The sequence below is a fragment of the Orbicella franksi genome, chromosome 10 (assembly GCF_964199315.1).
Source record: "Orbicella franksi chromosome 10, jaOrbFran1.1, whole genome shotgun sequence".
Classification (NCBI taxonomy): Eukaryota; Metazoa; Cnidaria; class Anthozoa; order Scleractinia; family Merulinidae; genus Orbicella; species Orbicella franksi.
The window spans coordinates 30,236,232-30,251,134 of NC_138154.1; the positions used below are offsets into that span (position 1 = coordinate 30,236,232).

The 14,903-nt window shown below is 41.1% G+C and overlaps 1 pseudogene; it reads left to right on the plus strand.

The window, feature by feature from the left end:
* The window catches only part of LOC145500698 (uncharacterized), a 2,357-nt pseudogene extending 387 nt beyond the window's left edge, over positions 1-1,970 (plus strand).
* Positions 1,971-14,903: the final 12,933 nt, after the last annotated feature.

Sequence of the window (14,903 nt, forward strand, 5' to 3'; positions counted from 1 at the left end):
CAAGATTTTTTAAATAAAAGGTTTCAAACAGATCTGAAAATACCGGAAAACTGGCTAAAACAATAAATCTGCACTACATTTGAGAAACACAGTCAATACGTTCAAAATGTCTCTTTCGTGTCGGGTAAATCAAATAACCGAAAAAGTTGATTTTCAAGAACTTCTCTTTCCTATCAAAACCCTGCAAAACACGGTGGAGGTTTTTTTCAAATTTTGACGAAAGCAAATGGAACTGGTATAACGTGTATGGAATATCGCTTAGGTAATCCAGGGATGTTTTTTACAGTTTTTCTATCTTAACATTAACATTTTGTCTTCGTATTTAGGTGATTTGTGTCTGACTCCATCAATACGGTTCTTTAAACGACAGCGATAGAATGTCCTCTCTGCTTCCTAACTCAGACTGCATTCCATGGCTTGCTGTGCTCATCCTTGAATGTCTGGCCATAGTTATCGCCAATATCATCACCATTATTGTATTTGTGAAGCAGCGTCAGCTACTGCGACGGAGTACATACTTGATCATACATCTGGCAATAGTCGATCTCTTAGGGGCCGTTTACATGGAGGAGGGTGCCTCGGGGGGATAGGGGCACCCTATGTAGTAGGGTTTCCCTTCTCTTTTGTTTTATGCGGTTCGTTCTACATGCGAGATAGGGTGCCCCTAGGGGGTAGGATTGACTTTTGTTGACATAAGCCCATGTAGAACGAAACGGTAGGGCTTGCTCGGGGGGCTAGGGCTATGTCTTGTTATGATAAGGCCGCTGACCACCAAGTAAAAGGCGCGAAATTTCAGTAAGAATTCAACATGGCTACGAACAACATTTCTAAAGGTGAATTATTTCGCCGCTATCAGCCGCAGAAAAGCGTAGAATACGAGGAGGAAGATCAAAACGAGGAGCAGTTACAATTCAACGACCAACTGGACAGCGGCAAAGACGGAGATGGAGAGCAAGCGTGCGCCTGTGAGGAAGAAGAAGCCGCGAAGACTAGCACGTGTTCAAATGAAGCTTCGACCAAGAAACGTAAAAAAATGCAAAAGCAGGCAGTAAGCAAGAAGGTTAAGAAGTTTGCATGGACGGACGATTAAGTGGAAGATCTTCTGAAGTACATAAACGATTATAAGACAAATTGTAACTTCAAAGGAATTGATTTTGAAGCAGATCTTGCTCTTTGTATGCTGCGGTGCGAAAATGCATGGCTCGTCATTACCCATTAGATTTTGGGCCGGAGGAAGTCACTCTCCCAGAAAAAGAGCTCAAGAATATGAACAAGGAAGAGCACAACAAATACATTTCGGAAAGTGAGGCAGAAAAGGCGCTAATAAAGAGTGGGTGTTCCAGAATCAAGGAAAAGCCAAGGCTTTAAGGCAAGATTATCGCAACGCTGTTGACAAAGGCTCACGAAGCGGTAGCGGGCGCATCGTGAAAGAGCATTACGATTTTTTGACAAACATTTGGGGAGGATCACCAGCCACGACTGCGTTATCGTTTGGAATCGGAGCGTTTCGAAGTCGGGCCACGGCAATATCATACTGGTTAGCGATTTGAAAGCCAACCATTTGAAGACGACGTTTCTCACGAATTAAATATGTTAAAATCAATCCACACAACTGAAAAGCAGCGACCAAAGATGAGAGAGTGACAAGAATTGCGTTTGCCGCCGAAATTTGTCTGCGGTCTGCCATTTTGTCTGTTTACTAAACTTAGCGACCACCCCTTCAAATTAGCTCTTGGCCCTAGGGGGGAGGGTGCCCCTAGCTTGCATGTAGAACCGCGGTATCTTCAACCGTACTAGGTAGGGTGCCCCTATCCCCCGAGGCACCCTCCTTCCATGTAAACGGGCCCTTAGTTGGGGCGGTCTCAGGGCCTCTGCAGATTGATATGACCCTCACTTTCTGTGATCTACGGAACTACCGTGCTTGGAATAACATTTGGTCCATTTATGTTAAATTTGCATTACTTCATTTATTTTCCTTTACCTCCCTTGTCTGAGATATGAGATGCACTAAAACATTAAAAAGGAAAGCATTGGATCAAGTCTAAAAATTAATACAAGAAACTTGAAAAATTAAAAATTTACGTGATAAAATGGTCCTATTCCTTATAACTGTCCATAAAATGTTTAAAAATGGAATTTTTGTAGCTTGTAAGGTTAGGTTGGTTTTTGAAATGGGCGGGCATGATATTCCAGAGGCGGCTAGTCGATACTGAGAAAGACCTTCCACCCTCAGACTCCCGTTTGAATCGGGGGCAGACGAGGTGTAATTGACCATGCCTGCTTGTTCTTCCGTTCACGTCTGTATTTCTAATAAGCATCTGTGTAAGATAAGATGGGCACTTCCCTATAATCCGTCTAGATGCCAATATTGACTTATTTATTTTCGCTTCATGGTAAAATGGAACCCAACCCAATTGTTTAAAAAGTTTCACACTGTTCGCTTTTGTGTCGGCACCCAGCATTACACGAGCGGCGCGTTTCGGTAGCCTAAACACTTTCTGAATGTTTTCTACAGAACAGGATGTCCACACGGTTGAGGCATGCAGCATTGTCTGCTTAATCATGGCGTTATGATAAAGTTTCCTTTGATCAAGAGGCAGTGAGCGTCTAATTTTCCGCAACACAGTGATTCTCTGCAAGTGAATATATGAAAGACCATATATTTGAACTGCGATGAAAGATATGAAGACATTATTGATCATCACAGTGATATAAACAACTTAAGCAGTTATGAAATTAAAGTCTGAAAAAAGATAAGGCCTGAACAGCCTGGACAGCGATTCTCTGTGCTAACTTCTTGCATAGGTCATCCACGTGTTGGTCGAAAGAAAACTGACTGTCGATCGTCACCCCGAGCAGTTCGTGCGAGTGTACCTGATTAAGTTCAGAAGACTTTAAACGTAACTGAAGGGAGGAACGTTCCATCTTCTTCACCAATCGTTTTCCCGTAACAAACATAGATTTTGTTTTGGACTCGTTTAACAACATTTTATAACTTGACGACCAATTTACGACCTCATCAATGTCCTTCTGTAGGCCCGCCCTACGGCATTGGGGGCCGCCCGATAGTGAGTACAGTAGCTGATTGCAATGTCGTCAGCATATATATCAGTGACACAGTGCTGTAGTGCTTCAGGCAGATCATCAATAAATACAAGGAATAAGATAGGACCTAAAATGCTTCCCTGTGGCACTCCGAGCGTCACGGGCGTAATAATAGAATGGCACCCGTCCATATGTACATACTGACTTCTTCCATTCAAATAGTCGCGGAACACGGGAAGAAAAGTCTCATTCACTTCAAGCACCTTCAGTTTCGAGAATGGCAGATGATGGGCGATCAAATCGAAGGCCTTCTTATAGTCTATAAAAACATTGCCAGTGACTTGATCATTGTCGAGGTTAAACAGCAACTGGTCAAGCAAACGAATGACTGCATTTTCAGTTGAGTGGGATTTCCTGAAACCAGACTGGAGATGGTGAAGCAGATCGTTCTCCTTAAGGAAATTGCACCACTGTTCACATACGTGTTTCCCTAGTATTTTAGAGAGAATAGGAAGCACAGAAATCGGTCTGTCGTTGTTCTTATCATTCCTACTGCCATTTCCTTTGAAGACAGGGGTGACTTTTGCAACCTTCCATGCAGCTGGAAAAGTCTTTGTAGACAAGCAGAGGTTCAGTAGCTTTGACAGCGATGATGATATTGCAGGTGCAGCAATTCTGAGTAATTTGGCACTAATGCCATTATCTCCGGTGGCTTTATGGGTTGGGATAGTAATAATTTAATAATAATAATTTAATAATTTATATAGCGCATATTTACATATTCTGATCAATAGCGCTTTACATATTTAAGAGAAAATTAAAAATTACATTACCATGAAAATAAAATGAAGTTATAAATTATAAAAAAGATAAGTTTTAAGTCGAGATTTAAAACTGTTAAGTGATGTTGTTTGACGAAGCTCCACAGGTAGGCCATTCCAGAGGTTCGGAGCTGCTACTGAAAATGATCTAGCTCCCAATGTTGACAGCATCTTTCCCTTGGGATGGTCCAATAAGGGCTTACCAGTAGACCTAAGATTATATAATGAATTCGATTTTATACTAATTAGATCGCTAAGATAAGTTGGCGCTAGGCCATAAATACATTTAAAAGTCAAAAGTCAAATCTTATAATCAATACGCAAAGAAACCGGCAGCCAGTGCAGCTCTTAAAGCGCCGGTGTAATGTGAGAAAACTTTCCGATGTCAAGAATAAGTCTTGCTGCTGCATTTTGTATACGCTGTAATTTAGCGATCTGCGCCTTTGGTAAGCCAAACAATAAACCATTACAATAGTCAAGACGGCTGGTTATAAAAGCGCGAACCAAAGTAATTAAAGAATCCCTCGATAGGTATTTCTTAATACGTCTCAAATTATGCAAATGATAAAATGCCGCATTACAAGCAGTAATTCTACAAACCTCCTCTGTGTTATTGTCGGGAGGTCAAATGAGCCAATGCCCTGTCTGTGAGTCGTTTTTGTTGAGTGGCCAGTTAGCGAATCAAGCCCTAGTGCGGCAACCAGTTTCTTTGGTTGATCAACGAAAAACAAATATAGCATCTCGGTAATACTTTGTTTATCCAAGATATTTTCCTCGTTTTCTGTGGGATTTTGAATTCCACTTTCAGCGCTTTTGTCATCATTTGATAGACACTTGATAAGGTTCCAGAGTTTCCTGGAGCTGTTCTTGTTTTCGTTAATTTAATCCTTGAAGTACGATTTTTTTGTACTCCTGTTTTATGCTTGTTTAAATACTTTCCAATCACTTTCTGCCTGGCTCTTTCTGGATTTGTTGAGAAGTTTGTCACTAGCCTTTATCCCTTTTAGGATTTCAGCGTTGAACCATTTTGGCTCAGCTTTGCGCTTTACTCTCTTTTGTTTCAAAGGACGGTGCTCGTCAATTATGCCATTGAATATTTTGTACCAGGCATCAACTATATCATAAGATCCTCAAACACAAAGGCACAGTCCCAGGGAGCCTCATGAAACGATGAAGTAAATTGCTCTTTGTTAAGACTCTATGTCGGTATATGCTATTGTGGTCTGTTCATTATCATTGTTCTTCGAGCGAATGAATTTCCTGTTAACAATGACTGGGAGGTGATCGGACATCCCAGAAGACATAGTCCTCACATTGTGAAGGCGCTCGGGATGACTGCTCCAAATGTGATCAAGGCAGGTTTTTGACGAGGACCTGGGAGTTCCATGGACGAGTTGGGACATGTTCAAATTACGCATTGCTTTGGCAAGCGGGTGTTTTTGTAATTTCTTTGTACTCAAGAAATGATCTCTCTGTTCAACAGAGATGCGTCTTCAAAATTCTTTCCAAGTTTTCTATCGTCTGCCGCTTTATATGAAGGAGGACGGTAGATGCCAGCAATAAGTAGGGAACGTTTCGACTTGTATAGACAGGTCTCAAGCCACAGACATTCCAAATCGATTTCCTCGAGATCCTCACGGCGATTGACTTGTAGAGAATCGTTAACATAGCCAAGTTGTTGTCGCTTTACTATAATAGAATTTGATTATGCTGTAAGCTTTGTCTATATCGAGTTATAGATGCACTAGGGAAGTTTGAAGAGCGCTCAAGAAGCTACAGCTGCTCTCGGCCGCGCCACGTTGAACTTTAACACTTCCTCTCTTGTCCCCAAACTTCCATAACCCGATATACGCACGCTAAGCATGGACCAGTTCTTTAATTGACAGACCACGTATGAAGTATGAAGTCAATCGGTAGCAACCGAAGCTTTAAGCTTAACCTCAATTACTTACTTTTAACCCGTTTATCTTCTGCGCTCCGGTTGGGACATAAGGCCGCAGTCATACACCGCTACTGAACCCTGCCTGTACTTCGGCTATTGGTTCGTTCCATGAGATCTTGATCCATTTCTTCCAGCCCCTTCAACACGGTCCTCCTCCAGGTGGGTTTTGGCCTGCTTCTCTTTTTTTTCCCAGTTAGTGTCCATCTCAAGGAAATTTTTGTTGTCGTTTCATTGGCAGCATCCTCAGTAATCTGCGCTTTTTTATCCTTTTTTATCCTGGGCTTTTCAATTGTCCCTTTTCGGGTGTGAAACGGAGGGACTGGGGTGTGTTGATGGTGCACCCCCTTTGTTTGTTCAAGAATTTTGACTTAGCAATTATACTTACACATCTTGAAAAGCAGCTAAATTTGTTGAAGAACTTTGAATTTTTTTGACTCTAAATGTCGTTCTAAAACAGAAATTTAGACCCTGAAAAACACTAAATTTCGACGAAAAGCTTTCTGAAAATATAGTTACTGTAAAAATTCCAAGTCATGTGAACAGACTATGGAGATACCAATGCAATATAGATCTATTTCTAGTCTAATTATTTCCTTTTTCAGACTTAAATTCGTGGCACGCTTTTTTGCCGTTACTAGAATTATCATTAAAACAAAAGTTTACCTCCAGTGTGAGACTGGGGAAAAGGGCAGGCAGACAGTCACTTCCATGGACGCCAGGCGCCACCGAAAAGTTTCAGCGAGGTCGAGGACCCCTCGACAAGCTTTTTCGGCAACATTAGTCAGGACTATAATGCCGAAGAAAAGACGTCTGAGGCCGTAACCGCCAAACTGGCAGAATTTGTCAACAAACATTTCTCAGCTAAACTTGGTGACGGGAAGTACAAGGAGAAACTTGACAAATATGGCCGCGCATCAAACTGTGACAAGGTCACTGTACCAACAGTGAATCCTGAAATTTGGGACAAGCTTACTCATCAAGCTAAACGGAGGGATCTCCGCGCAGCGGCCATTCAGAAGGCAATCATGAAAGTTGGGGCTATCTTGACTAGCTCAGCCAGCAAAATTGTGGCTGCACTTGCTGACTCGAAAAACTCCAATATCACCTCAAATCTGGAGGAACTTCTGACCTTCAATACAGATGCTATTGCACTGTTGGGTCACAGTAATCAGAGTTTGTCCCAGCACCGTCGTGATTTAATCAGGCCTTGCTTGAACAAGGAATAAAGAGCGTTGCGTTCGCCCCACATTCCAATTACTGGGAAATTATTTGGAGATGAACTCCAGTCCCAACTCAACAGTATCAAGGCTTCGAACAAAATTAGCAACCTTGCGGCCGGTGCTTCTAGTCGCCGCTTTCACGACAAACATGGCAATAACAACAAAAATGGAAAGTCGTTTTTAGGCCAGAGGGGAAAGAAACCCCATTAAAGCCAGAAAAAACAGTGGGAGAAAAAGAAGCGGTCACTGCAAACTGTTCACTGAACGATTCACTTGACCAGGTAGATATAAATAATTTTGTATCGCTTATCCCTGCTCTGACAAATTTAAAGCTGGTCAATTGGTTGATTATGTAGACAATTGGAAATTGATCACTTCTGATCACGAGATATTGTCTATGGTTCAGGGCCTACGTATTGAATTTCAATCTATACCTTTTCAAAAGGAAGCTCCATTACAGTGTGTAAAACAATTTGAAATGGATGTCATTAGTACTAAAATTGAAAAAATTCTGCATAAGGGTGTCACTGTAGCCACAGGGCATGAGAAAGGAGAGTTCATATCTCCCATTTTCATCAGACCCAAAAAGGATGGCTCTTTTCGGCTAATCCTCAATCTGAAACGACTTAACATACATGTTGAATATCAACATTTTAAAATGGACACCCTGAGGTCAGCCATAAACAGAATGAGACCAAACTGCTATATGGCCTCCGTTGACCTAAAAGATGCCTATTATTCAGTGCCAATTGCCTATTGTGATCAAAAGTACCTGAAGTTTGAATGGATGGGTCAGTTTTACAAATTTACATGCTTTCCCAATGGGCTGGCTTTCTGCCCTCGAAAATTTACAAAACTATTAAAACCAGTTTATGCTACTTTGAGGCAGTATGATCACTTATCATCCTCTTATATAGATGATTCATACCTACGAGGTGACGACTTCAATGACTGGGTCACTAATGTCACAGCCACTATAAAATTGTTTGATTCATTGGGGTTTGTTATCCACCCCTTAAAATCTGTCCTTGTACCATCACAGAGAATCACCTATTTGGGTTTTGTTCTTGATTCGATAGAAATGAAAATTTACCTGACCCAGGACAAAGCACAGAAACTTAAAGATGCATGTAATAAAATACTTGCCTGCAACACCCCTTCGAGTCCCATCGCTGCTAGGCCTTATGACAACCAGTTTCCCAGCTGTCATGTATGTCCCTTTACACTTTAGACTGAGTGATATGGATAAAACAGGTGCTTTACAACATGCTAAGGGGAACTTTGATATGTGCATGCAGCTTACAGACGCCTCATTAGCTGACATTAAATGGTGGCGAGACTCAGTGCACAGTGCATATAATGTTGTGCAACATGGTAAACCGGAGATTACAATGTTCCCACATGCATCGTCTTATGGGTGGGGAGCCGTGCTGGGCAGCACCACATCGAGGGGTGCTTGGAGCCCAAGTGAAGCTCTCCATCACATCAATTACCTTGAGATGCTAGCTGTGCACTTTGCCTTAAAAGCCTTTCGTGCACATCTTCAAGGCAAACATGTTAGGGTGATGATTGACAACACCACAGCTGTCTCAACACTTGCACACATGCATGGGTACAAGTCACTCGCCATTCTGTAACAATTTAGCCTGCATTATATGGGACTGGTGTCTTGATCATAATATATGGCTATCTACTGCCCATATCCCAGGAAAGGTGAATGTTCTTGCTGACAAAGAATCCAGAAATACAAACATGGGAACAGAGTGGGCTCTAAACCAAAGTATGTGCTGTGATGCAATAGCCAAATTAGGTGTTAAACCTAACATAGACCTGTTTGCTTCAAGGCTAAACTACAAAGTTAAACCATTTGTGGCATACCAACCTGACCCTGAAGCTTTTGCGATAGATGCATTTACATTATCATGGGAATCGTATTTACTTTATGCCTTCTCTCCTTTCAGTCTCATAGCATTAGCTCTTCAGAAAATTCAGGAGAAGGAGGCCACAGGACTCATACTAGTACCCAAGTGGCCAACTCAGCCATGGTTGCCGACACTCATGAGAATGGCAATTGAAAATCCTCTGGAACTGCCTCGGAAAAAGGAGCTGATAGTTCAGCCAAGTCAACCAGACTTAGTTCACCCATTACACCCAAAGCTAGTACTGCTCGAAAGTCAGGGACTATCAGAGCAGGCTACAGCCCTGGTCATGGACTCGCGGCGAAACAGTACAAAAAAGCACTATGAACCCTACATTAAGAGATGGAAGCGGTACTGCAGTAAAAGGAAAATGGATCCCTTTTCAGCTTCTGTAGAAACGGGGGTGAATTTCCCAGCTGAGTTGTACCATACTGGTGTAGGATACAGTGCCATTAACACTGCTAGATGGCTTTGTCAACCTGCCTCCTGATTGATGGTTGTAAGAGCTTTGGAAGTCATCCTTTAGTGAGCAGATTCATCAAAGGGGTTTTTGAATCCAGACCTGCTCTTCCTAAATATTCTGAGACATGGGACGTCAAGCAAGTGTTTAGTTATTTGCAAACTTTACATCCTCCAGAATCTCTTACATTGAAAGATTTAACTCATAAGTTGGTTATGTTATTGGCTCTTTTTTCAGGACAGAGACGCTAAACAATGCGCTCTCTGAGTGTGTCAGATATTAAATTAAGCCCTGATAAATGTGTTTTTGTTGTCAAAACATTGTTAAAGACTTCCAGGCATGGCAGGCACATTTCCAGCCTGGAGTTTGTTGCTTATCAACCAGATCCTCGTCTGTGTGTTGTTAGTTACACGCTAGAATATGTTAAGAGGACCAGTGCCTTTAGACAGGGTGCATCTCAGCTGCTTTTAAGTTACAAGAAACCAAATAAGCCAGTCTCGGCAGATACAGTTAGCAACTGGATTAAACACGTACTAAGCAAATCTGGCATTAGCACTAGTCTGTTTAGTGCTCATAGCACCAGGCCAGCTTCTACCTCTGCTAAGGCAGTACAGATACCTCTGGATACTATTATGAGGAGTGCTGGATGGTCAAATTATGATACCTTCCAGAAATTTTACAACTTGCTTGTTGTCAGCCAAAATAACTTTGGAAATGAGCTTTTGAGATCTTGTACCCCTTAAGAGCTTCTGGCTGAGAGACCGGGGCAGACTTGGAAATGAAGGTCTGCCGATTTCGCTTAAAATTGGTACACAGAGTTGTTATGTGGACTTATGTAATATGCCAAAGTTTCAGGTTCAACGACCTTCTTTTAGCCGAGTTCTGGATATCAGCCCCTCAGGGGTCCCCAGAGGCAGATTTTTAGTGTAATTTTGGCCACTTTTCAATCTCTCGTTTAGCAACGTACAATTAATTTCAGACAAAACCAAAACCATAATTATAATGCCCTATCCTTAGGCTTTCATGGGTAAAAGCATTAGCTCAAGGGAATTTTTTGTTAGCCTGTGGCTGTGATCACGACTTGGTCCTATTTGAAGCATAGGGGAAGCAACCGGAAATGGCCTGTTTTTCAAACCGCATACTTTCCATGCCCACGTTTTATATCGTGAAGTCTTAGTATCCCTGCAAAGTTCAGCCCTTAGTTTAGTAACACCAAAAAAAAAAATACTGAGGTTGAGGCTTTTTTACTAAGAAAAAACTTACGAGAAAATGACTAACCAGGCCACTTCCGGTTGAAGTTTCAACAAAGCGTGTCTGTAAAAATGAGCCATTTGATTTCGATTAATACCTTTCTTTTCTTCTAATTCGTGAATTAGAGACTCTGATCATGAAGTTAATTTTAACCGAAAAGACTTACCGTTAATCAGATATTTTTATGTGATTTTTTTTAGGGCAGATCAGATTTTGGTCTGGCAGCGGTCATAAATTTTGCGGAAGAAGTCTTGAAAATTACGGATAATGGAGTCGCTGGACTTCTTTTCTGAAGAAAAACAACTTATCATATCAGTCATTCTAAATGCAATGACAACGTCTCTCATGACACTACTTAAATTTCGAATATATTGAAAACTGATTGTAAAATTAAATGCAGTCTCACTATTCCAGTCTATATGCAAGGTGTCTGGATAAATTCACGCACTATGAATGCTTCCCTGGCTACAGATTTAGAGACATGCCCCTTTCTTATAATCGTGAGTGCGTCGTTGCGAGTGATGAAAATTCAGGTTGATTCATACCGTAGGTAACGAGTTCATGACACGCCAACTTATCTGAAGTTTGCTGGCTATGATTGTCTTGAAGTTCAGTTTTTTCTCGTCTAGATTTGTCTCCTTGATACTACATAGAATGATTAAGTATAGAACTTGCATGAGAACCTGAAGAACGAATGGATATGTTACAGAATATTTATTTATACCCAGACCCCCGCTGTAAACGGCCTAGGTATTATAAATTGAGGAAGTCCAAGATGGTCCGTTTTCCCCGCCAAGCCGCTGAATGTCTGACTAAATTACCAGAAAATTACTCATTGGCACACTTTCCCTTTCTCCATCGGGATTTTCCTTTTGTTGCTTTCTCAGTGCGCACAGATCCAGACTAAGTCGGTGTACTGCAAATATCCAAAAATAGGGCAGGGGAGAAGTGGATTTTCCTTCAAAGACTACTGCTTATAGCACCCTAGTGGTAGGATTGCTGGCGCTTAACTCCGATTTCAATAATAAGAAGCGATAATCCCAAGGACGACCAGTATGCTTGGTGTAGATAGTATGGTAAGTCGTCACAAAGTCCAGTGCGTCATGCCTGCTGGAGCTTAAATTGGTTATTGCTCTTCTTCCCTGGACAGGATGATAATCACCGGCTTTCATTTATACATCTGGGTGGAGAGAGACACTGTGAAAGAAAATTGCCTTTTCCAAGACGACATGACAACGCCCTAGTAACCAGGAGCGCTCGATCCGGAGTCCAGCCCGCTAACCATTAGGCCGCTACCGTACTATGTGCTAGGCAGTTGCCAGTTTTGTATAGAATCTGAACGCGTTACTACGTTACATGTTTACTTCAATCTGTCGTAAATTGATAAAATGCAAAGGTGAAATGAATATATGGCCAGCACGTGGACATCTTGCCGGCTGGATTGTCTATTTGAAAGGAAAGAAACTATCATTTGAGTGTGCTTGAAAGGCAGAGGAGCGAAAAAGTCTGGCTATTACAATTTAGTCTCCTGGAAAACTGAAAACATGATATACAGTGTCCTGTTTGGAAAGAAGATGACATATGCGGGGCATGAGATAACAAGACATCAGAGCCTGCTGTGACTCTCCCATTAGCGACGTTAGATCGAGATGTTACCCACCTGCTGGTCAAATTAAAGTGGGCACTGGTACTAATAAACTGGCCACGTCCTATAGAGTTGACAATTTCCCTGAATGGAAGTTAAAGTGTGAATTAAAGAAGATTGCCCACGTCACCGCCGAAAATTCACCCGTTTGCGTGACCAAAGTGGGCCATGTCAGCACCCTTTCCATCAAGGAGAATAAAGAAATTGAAGAAATCAAAGAAGGTTACTGCTGACGTTTCAGACAGCATATTTCAGGCGCTCGGCATTGCAATAGCTATTGCATCCATAAGTATCCAAGGGTAGAGTGACTGCATGCATGTTCATTAGACATAAATTTATTTTGCACGTTCAAAGATTTTTTACACGCTTTAATGTCTTTAATTCGTTCCATTGCAATTGGTTCAAGGATCGTTGTTCCATCATCATCTGCATACACACTTAAACAAAGTATCTCTAACTTAAATTGTCTACCCACCCACAAATCAATTTCTAACATTTTCGACGCCATATTGGATGTTGTTTCACTTGAAAAGTCGAAAGGGCTTGGAGATGAATTAAGTAGTTTCACATGCCCAATATTAAATCACAGCGGAGACGCTTCGTGTATCATGCTCAAACAATGTAATCTCCTGGCAAAAATAGGAAGTAATTTGGCCCTCTATTATATCACGAGGCTTACTTACTTTCAATCTCTATCGTAACGCTGGTATTCTTATTTAGAATCGATACCAAAGAGGAGCTAGGACGGAAGCTTGAAGGAAAGCATCTCTGGGTGCGTCACAATTAAGTCGGAAATTTGGGTACCACTAGTCGCACAGGGTATTTGTGATCTTCTGACCGGGGAAAGGAGAAAAAAACTCACGGCTTAAAATTCTAACCATTGTGAATAGTCAGCTATGAAGGCACGTGACGTTAGAATGTCATAACTTTCAAAACATCCGTGATATTGAATCCACCGGTCTGGATTTTATGACTATTCCATGAAATCAAAATATCGTTTTTGCCAGGTATAACAAAATTAAAAGAGAAGAGAAAGGGCACTAAAGGAATTAAAAGGTGCAAAAAAACTATGATTTTCCCAAGAAACCTTGAAAACGTCAATAAAAAACAGAGAATTAGATGAGAAAAGTCAAACTTAGGGTAATTAAGCCTGACAAAGCAAGGTTGCCACGGAAACAAGGCAGAGCGCCATCAATGAGGCTTTTTTTCTGAGCTTTTGCCACCTAACTTATACACTCAGTAAACAACTTGTTTCATTGTATTTTGATTACTTTTCTTGTTATCGACGTATAAAGATTCCCCTCACCTTCCAGTCCCCTGGGTACAGCGTACAAATGGTAAATAAAATTTAGTTTCAAATCCGTCAGTAGGAAAATTAATTTCTAGTTTATGGTTTGAAAATATATATTTCCTTTAAATAATTTACTTTGGGATCATTGATTGTTTGTTAATTGTGCAGCTTGTGTCTAAAAATCTCTCCTAAAAAGTAATTAAGAGTTTGACAGGAGGTGCGTAGTAGGTAATTTCTTTGAAAGTGTCTCGTAGTAAAAAAGCCTCCACCTTAGTATTTTTTTCCTGGTATTACTAAACTAAGGGCTGAACTTTGCAGGGATACTAAGACTTCACGATATGAAACATGGGCATGGAAAATATGCGGTCTGAAAAACAGGCCATTTCCGGTTGCTTCCCCTATGCTTCAAATAGGACCAAGTCGTGATCACAGCCACAGGCTAACAAAAAATTCCCTTGAGCTAATGCTTTTACCCATAAAAGCCTAAGGATAGGGCATTACAATTATGGTTTTGGTTTTGTCTGAAATTAATTGTACGTTGCTAAACGAGAGATTGAAAAGTGGCCAAAATTACACTAAAAATCTGCCTCTGGGGACCCCTGAGGGGCTGATATCCAGAACTCGGCTAAAAGAAGGTCGTTGAACCTGAAAATTTGGCATATTGCATAGGTCCACATAACGACTTTGTGTACCAATTTTAAGCGAAATCGGCCGACCTTCATTTCCAAGTCTGCCCCGGCTCTCAGGCAGAAGCTCTTAAGAGTCCCTGTCCATAAAAATGGAAAATAACTCGGCAAGGATCGAAAATTCGATTTCGCTCATATTCTTATGGTAGATAGGCTAGGGCATGACAAAAACTACGGGATAGTTTTTTTGGCAAAATATCCTTTTATTTCAAAGAAATATGCAAATTACCAAATACCGTTAAAATCGTCATTTGACGCACCATTTCATTAAACAAGTTTGAGAGCCTCGCATGCAAAACCACATCATTCTTCCGTCTTCAAAACACTCAAATATTTTTGTGCAATGTTTAAATGTGTACTGGGTTGAGTTTAGGGAATATTGCGTTGTCTTTTTGGGTGCACAATAATTAAATTTCGAAGACATGTATTTCATTCACTTAAAAGTACCTCGTGAATATAATTAATTTTCACCATGTGCGAAACCTTCAAATGGACCAAGCTTCTGGTGGTTGAATTGCACAAGGATGGTCTACAGATTCCTGTAACTATTTCTTTGGGCAAATGATTGTGAGCGACGCGAGAGCTTTTCAAAGTACGTCAAAAATGCAAATATTTGACCATAG